The sequence below is a fragment of the Peromyscus californicus genome, unplaced genomic scaffold (assembly GCF_007827085.1).
Source record: "Peromyscus californicus insignis strain IS unplaced genomic scaffold, ASM782708v3 Scaffold_4__1_contigs__length_199733344, whole genome shotgun sequence".
NCBI classification, from domain to species: Eukaryota; Metazoa; Chordata; class Mammalia; order Rodentia; family Cricetidae; genus Peromyscus; species Peromyscus californicus.
The window spans coordinates 173,406,464-173,414,671 of record NW_026294562.1 but is presented as its reverse complement, the minus strand read 5'-3'; positions in this window follow the sequence as shown (position 1 = coordinate 173,414,671).

Here is an 8,208-nt window from a genome sequence, read left to right as displayed (position 1 = left end):
GGGATTGGGGTGCACGATGTGAAATTCTCAAGAGATCAGTAAAAAGAATTACATTAATGAAGAAAAATAAGAATGGACTAATTTATTTGGAGAAGGACATTTCATGACAAGAATGCAGTAGGACAAGCGGCATGGTTACTGCTCACTGCTCTGATTCAAGTCCACGGTGATAAGGAGCCAAAAGTGAAGGAGGAAGATAGAGGAACTATGCTATTTTGTGGAAAAAAAAAAGAGGAAAAAAATGAAAAAAGAAAGAAGGAATGAAGGAAAGAAAGGAGACAGAGAGAGGGAGAAGGTACATGAGAGATTTTAAAGTTGCCGACAGTGTGGGTTCAGAAGAAGCAGCTGGAACTGTTAAGGTAATCAGCAGCATTGAGGACAAACTTATGTGAAGAACCAGCCTGCCTCCATCTTAGGCTTAAAAGCCAACTTATAGTAAAGACAGACTAGGTTCATTCCTGTTTATGATTAAACCTCTGTTTCTCAAGGATTTGGCCATGCCCCAACTGTAACCTTAACTACCAGTAGTTCTGTACTGCCTGTTCCAGGAATGGCAATCATTTCTTTGTTTCAGAGGGTTTTTTATAACCATCTTGTGACCCTACCTTTGTATCAAAAGGCTATATGACCCTCGTGATTACCTTATTAAGACCACCTGTTATGTTCTGCTCCTGTAACACTGCCTATTTCCCCCTATTTGGAAACCATCTAACCCTGAGCTCTATAATAGCCTTGTCTTCCTCAGGTCCAATGCTGGCATCTTGAACCTTGCTTTTGGGGGATGCAGCCTGTGTACATGAATAAAAAAGCTTGCTTTAATTCATTTGGCCATGATAATATAGATCAGTGGTCTTCCCCCTCCCATCTTTGGTACTAACTGTGCTCTGCTCTGGAACAATAGGAAAGTTGCCCTCAGGGGAGTTTTCTTCACCCACTTCACCCACTGTAGGCTTGGGTTTATGAAATGCAAGTTTCCTTTCTAAAAAACTGTCACCTAGTAAGTGTTACTGTTGTACCCAGAGTCCCCCAAGCACCACAAAGAGACTGAATCCAGTGCAAAAGCAAAGAGTCTTTGTATTGTTAGGTATAATAGGAATTTTAACTCAGGACTCTCCATTTGTCTCATGCAGCAGCAAAGCAAGAGAGACCCTGAGTAGCAATAGGGCAGGGCTTTTAAAGCAAGGGGGGCTTGGGGTCTACAGACTACATAGGAAAAGACCCAGGAATAGTTTTTTGTGAGTGGCCACCATGTTAGTAACTTTTAATTGGCTAGGGTCAGTTGGGGGTTATAGTTATCCATATTTGGGCAGGACTGGACAAGTCCCAGGCTTTGTCTTTGACCTGCCATGGAGGCTGGCTGGCCCAGCACCTATTGACTGTGGGGGCTGACACAATGGCCCAGGCCCTGTACTTGAGCTGCCATGGAGGCTGGCTGGCTTAACACATACTGACTGTGGAGGCTGAATCAGTGGCCCAGGCTTTCACATTGACCCATGCATGCAGCTCTAAGTTGGTGAGGGATCCCAGACAGTAAACAGTTGGCTGAACCTTGAGCAGTCTGAGTATGCGCAGAAAGGGAGCTACTGCAAGGACTATGTCTTTTGTTCACGGCCCTCCCAGAAACTGCTTGCTCAAGTCTCAGGAAAATGAAATTGAGGTCTGATCTCTGAGAGAAGACTAAGCAGTCTATTATGGCATCTACTTGGTCCTTTCAGTTACCCCAGGGTCAGAAATAAGTGGCCAATGGTTCTTCAAGCTATAGAACAATGTGATTCAAGGAGCAAGGTAATGGTTAATCTAGCATTAGAACTTGGAAGCAGCATCCATGTGGTAATGGTTTAGCAGACATGAAAGATGCAAGACTGATGGTATCTCAGAGGCTTACATCAAACTTCCAGAAAACTGCTGAGGTCCAGCACCAACTGGCATGGTTGGATTCCCTTTACTGGTCCCTGCCTGATAAGCTGCTACATGAAGCTGGGCACCTGAAGCCTAAATTGGAATAGAGACCCCAAAATGCTGGAGATGCTAGAATCATGGAATGTCCACTGAGGAAAATGAAGGCACTGAGAAAAGTCAGTCCAAGAGAAAGTCACGTTGCTGAGGTGACGGAGTTGGAGTGACAGGGCTGTCCCTGGTCAGTGAAGCCCAAGTGATTCCATCACACTTCCCAGGAGCTGAGTATGGAGCTTCAGAATATGGGGGTTTCCCCTGTGGATATGGAGGCATGTTCTCAATTGAGCTTCCCTCTACCCAAATGAGTCTAGCTTGTATCAATTCACATAAAACTAGCCAGCACGGAGACACAGCAAGAAGAATACCCAGCAGAATAAAAAATGGACATACTTCACCAGACATAGTGATACATATCTTATCTGAACTACCTGGGGGAATGAGGCAGGTATATTAGGAATTCAAGAACAGCCTGGGCTGCATACTGAGACCCAGTGTGTGTGTGTGTGTGTGTGTGTGTGTGTGTGTGTGTGTGTGTGTGTGTGTGTGTGTGTGTGTGTGTGTGTCCAATGGCAAATGTGTTAACAAAATGTGGGGCACTATGGATTATTATTCAGCTATTAAAAAGGATTACATTGGTTACAACTGTTGCATCGTAGATGACCTTTGAGACTGTTACATTAAGTGAAAAAAAACAAGCATAAGGGTCACATGATTGCGTTTATTCTAAACTTTCAAAATAGATCAATTCATGAAAATAGAAATGATGTACTAGTAGTGCTGGGTTTCTGAGGAAGTGGAGAATTCAGACTGACTCTTTGGAGGGAAAGAGTTTCTTTGTGAAATTACAACAGTGTTTTTGTAATCATAGCCTCCTAGAGACATAGACAGGGACATCTCTTGTGATCAAGAAGCCAGAATGATGTATATAGCGAGTTCTAGACTACTCAGAGCTACACAGTGAGACTCTCTCAGAAGAAAAAAATCAATGATTGATTTGTGTGTGTGTGTGTGTGTGTGTGTGTGTGTGTGTGTGTGTGTGTGAGAGAGAGAGAGAGTCTTTTCTCCAACAAGAATAGAGCAGAAAGGAATACATAGCAGTTTGGTTGAGAAGTGGCCAAACTTTATTGTAAATTAAGACTTTTCGAAGAATTGGGATCAGAGACTTAATGAAGATACTTTGAGGTACATGACACAGAGGCTGAAAAACGAACAAGCCCTCTCACTCAAAAAAGGAAGGAGAGGTTTGTGGGGTGTGAATGACAAGGAGGGTGCTTTCATGCCTGATATTGCCATCACATCGCTGTTGTACATATTTCTCTCATGTTGGCCTCAGGTCTCTAATTGCTAGGGTTAAAATTCACATTAATTTCTAACGGTATTTCTCAACCCTGAAGCCATAAGGGTTTCTCCTTGTCAACTGTGAAGACCATCAAGGTCAGTGGTTCTCAACCTATGGGTCACAACCTCTTCCACAGTGGTCACCTAAGACCATCAGAAAACACAGATATTTTTTCCATTATGATTCCCAACAGTAGCAAGATGGCAGTTATGAAGTAGCAACAAAAATAACATGGGCGTCACCACACCATGAGGAACTGTATTAAAGGGTCACAGCATTAGGAAGGTTGAGAACCACTAATACAGAGGGATATGGGAACTACTGTGGGCGATGTGGAAATGAAATGAAATTTTCTGCAGTCAAGAGCAAACATTAAAGAGATTAGGAAACCCATAGATCCATCCCTTAAAGGACTAGGAGCTGAACTGAGGATCCCGAGGTGATCACATCCCTTCTTCCTGTGTCCCACATGCAAGGGGCAGAGCTGGTAAACACAGGGAAACTTCTAAGAACATTCCCCTTTTGTGGGGTTCAGGTCTCCTGTGACTCAGTGCAGGCCAAGGACAAGTTCTGCAGTGTGGTGGTCAAGAAGAAGGGCTCACATCGGGTCAGCCTTTTGTACAAACCCATATTTTTTTTCTAGGAGGTGGGGGAGAACATGGTATTTGAGGAGTACTTGTGGAGTACCCAGGTACCCAACAGTGTATGTGTTAGTACTCAGACAGCTATGCTGGCCTGCTCAGGGTCCTGACAGAACATGTCTTCAGATATGCCACTATGTAGAGCTCTCCCTAGGTACATGTGCTAAATTCCTTTATAAAAAAATAAGCTCTGCCCATTTTCCCCAATCTCTTCCCATTGCTTCTTATCTCCAGAGGCTGCCTCTGTTTCCCCTTCTCTCACCCATCCTCTGCCTTCCTCCCCTCTCATAAACCCCCCACATGAGTTCTGTTGTATGGTGTGACTTTGTGGCGCCCCTTGGCTCCAACCTGCCAAGGTCGCCTTCTGTCATTTTTAACTAAACTACAATATTGGTACCATGAGACTTGCCAGGATATCCTGGCAGATCCTCCCATCCACAGGCAGTCTGAGGCATGCTGGGACCCTGGACTCTGTTCTGCCTACAACAGCCTCACTTTTCCAACTAGCCAATTCCTGGGCTCCCCATCCAGCTCTGGCAATGACTGGTAAGCCCCCCTTCTCCACCTCTGGCCATTTCCTAGGAGTGAGGATTAATCTCTCCAGCTTGGTTTCTCACCTTTCAGCCCCACCCGCAAGCCCTGGTACCAAGCGACCATGTGTCTCTCAGGCTCAGAGCCCTTGTTCTTTGTGTGATGATCCACTGGACAGCTTGTACCTCCTCAATCCGATCCTCCCTGAATTCCTGGGAGGCTGGGAATTCCAGGCCCTTGGGTCTTGTTTTTTTCTACCTCACTCATGGGAAATGCACCTATCACCATATGTCCATGCTCCCCTCTGGGATGTCTTTTCCAAAACCTCAGACCTTTATACCAAGCACCCAACTTAAGGGTTTAACTTAGCCACATTTGCAGTCAGATCTGGTCCCAATGCCACTTAGATATGAATCCAAATGGCCAGTTACCGGCACCCTATATCCCAATATTTTATGGGACCTTTGCAACTTCTGTCAGTGATCAGAGAGATGGAAGAGGGTACCCTATGTCCAACTTTCTCTTATTTTCACTCCAAGCCTTCCCTCTGTTCTTCCTGTTCCTCTACTCAGCTCCTGCTAGATATGAAGCCTATTAAACTGCATTTTCCCCTTTCATTAGCTGAACTCTCTCAAATAGAGAAAAACTGGGGTGTTATATGTCTATCTGCTTCTTTCATTGAAGAATTCCAATGTTGGTTTTGGCAACCACAGCAGCAGCCTGCCTCTATCATTAAAGCAGTTACATCATCACCTGTCACCAGGTCCCTTTCCACCGTCCGCAGTGCTATATGTGCCCCTTTAAAAGAGCCCACCAGGCAGAGCTTGCTCTTTGCCTCTTCTCTTACCTTACTCCTCTCTTTGTTTCTAATTCCCTCTCTTGCCTCTTCTTTTCTCTCTTGCTTCTCTTCCTCTTGTCTGCCTGCCTCTCTCAAGTTCCCACTCTGATGTGACCTTTCACTCTTCCACTCTACCCCTCCCCCAATAAACCTCTTGCACTAACTCTGTTGTGTGTGGCATTTTGGTGACATACCTTGGCAGGGCCCGCCAAAGGTACCCACTTCATTCTGGAACCCTACCCACCTTCTCTGCTCACAATAGACTCGCTGTCTTCCACCTGCAACAAATCTACTTCCTTGTTCACTGATGGCTTTGCCTTCCATTCAATAGCAGCAATTGGGTCTCTGATGGTGCTACCTGCCTCTGACCATTCCCCTCATGTGAGACTGGCCTCAGTATTCGTTGGATGAGGCAGTTGTGGAACTGAGAAAGAATTCTCCACTTTCTTTCTTTTTCTTTGTTCCAAGACCTGCTTGTGTCCATCTGCTTTTCTGCTCTAAATGTCCTGTCTGTGTTTGCTGCGACATCACAGTCAAAGATGGAGAAGCCAGCTTGTGTGTGTGTGTGTGTGTGTGTGTGTGTATGTGTGTGTGTGTGTGTGTGTGTGTGTGTGTGTGTGTGAGAGAGAGAGAGAGAGAGAGAGAGAGAGATTGTGTGTGTGTACATGTATGTGACTTGGATTTAACTCCACATGTGTGAATGTAAGCTGTACCTAACTCTGTATGCCTGTAAGTAAACTCTACGTATATATGCATGTTACTATCGTTTAGAAAAACATGTTTTAAACAGCAATCATGTGGCTTTTCTCCATCTTGGCTGGTGACCTCTTCATGATGTAGACAGCCATGTGGCTGGCAGCCATCTTTTACTAAGGTTAAAGAGTACACTTCTTAGTCCTAATGAGCTCTATGTTCATTCTATCTCCTTTTAGACTAAAGAAGCAACAAGCCTCAAATTTTTGGATTGGTATGAACTTTTGTATGATGATAAAACTATATGGTTGGATTTATTACAACATACTGTATATGTGATTCAGCTCTGGTTTAGAATATATTCTGTATGATAATAAAAATTTAAGGTTATAGAGATCTATTCTGATTAACAAAAGCTAACTTAGGGATTTACACCTAAGTACTTACATGTTTGCCAAATGTTCAACACCAAGCTTCTGGAGAACTTAGATAAGTGGCAATATGTGTTTGATCATTCAGGCATTTGATAAATTATATATATATATTAGTTTCTGATTCCCAAAGAGGGTGCTTTTCCCAGAGTTGAGCATTTGGGCAGGGGAACCTACAGCTTGTCAAGGGCAGAGCTGGCTTTCACCCACAAAATGCCTATTTTGGTTACTTTACAGAACCTATTATCTGTGATTAAAGATTTTTATTTTGATATTTATTCTCACATGAATGGAATGGAAAGTCCTAGTCTGATGAGAGCTGCTAACATATTGTAGATGGTTACAGAACACAAGTTAATAGTCATCTTATAAATGACCAAATTCTTTAACGTTAGTCATGTTAAGTACTAATATAATTAATTACAAGGATAAGCCTTACTTAGTCCCCTGTATATGTTTTCAAAGTTAAGCTTAAAACAAGTAACTAGAAAGAAACCAAGTTTGTCTATTCAGATATACCTAATAGATAGATAGTCTTCAAATGCTTCAGAGATCTGCAGAATATGGCATTTAAATGTTTAATTAAAGAGCTTCACATGACAGAGAGACCTGCCATCTCTTGGCAGCAACTCTGTTTCCTCCAAAGAAGACAGAGGAGCACAGAAGAACCTCCACCAGAGCTTGTTGTAAATGTGACAACACCAGCCACGGAACAAAAAACTACCTTTCACCTCAATTGCTGCCAAGACCCTGTCCAGACTGTGGACAACAGGACACTGGGGAATCAATTGTGCCAAGTTGCCTAGACAAGGTAGGCTGGTCCTCCCACAAGCTTCTACTCCACAGGAAAGTCGGTCGGATCTTCTGGTCCTGGCAGCTGAAGACCAGACTGATGCTGCCCTAAGACCTCTGCCACCAAGGACCCTGGAGGACCCTGAGGTAGCTGTCTAGGTAGCCAGCAAGTAAGAGTCTGTCATTTTTAATACATTCAGAAGCTGCTTGGTCTGCAGCTTACTCAGGTAAAAATTTCTCCTCAGACTCTGATGCTATTTGATGACTTGGCTAGTGACAGCTTTGTCAGTTTAACAGCAGCAACCAAGGCTTCAGCCACTTTCCCAGTTCTCCATATAAAATCCAAGGCACAGGCCTCACTCTCCTAGAGCTGATACTAAGTCTAGACACAACTGACCTCATTACTAGACTCAAAAGTTAGATAAATGCATAGGTTTCAATGTAACTTTTTACCATTCCTTTATTTAAAGGAGCTTGCTTTACAGTGACTGATCTCAGCCATCTTTATCTCCTGGTGAATTAGATAGAAAGAAGGTGTTTTAAGGTGTAAAGTTTATGTGAAGACATGGAAGCTTAAGTTGAGGATCTAAGAAAAATGTTTTTGGGTCTAAGAAGGTGCTTTAAGGTTTGTTTATGTGAAGATACGAAAGCTTGAGTGATGATAAGGAGAAAGTGATTTGAAATGTATAAAAGAATGAAACATGTTCCAGACTTCTCTCTCTTGCTATGCTATTGTTACACGAAGATTCCAACAATTCATAGCCTTAATATTAATCAATGGAATTCTGATAAGCTATTAATCTAGCTCTGTCAGAGTACAAACTACTATACTACCACTCTACAATACTATGACTAAATTCCTTTTGGTTGCTTTCTAATGACTCAAAGGCATGTGTATACTGGCTTTCCAAAGTGTGGATTTCTGTACAGATCACGAACAGTGGGAATGTTAATGTGTGGTAGTATTGTTTTCCCCCCAAAATATTG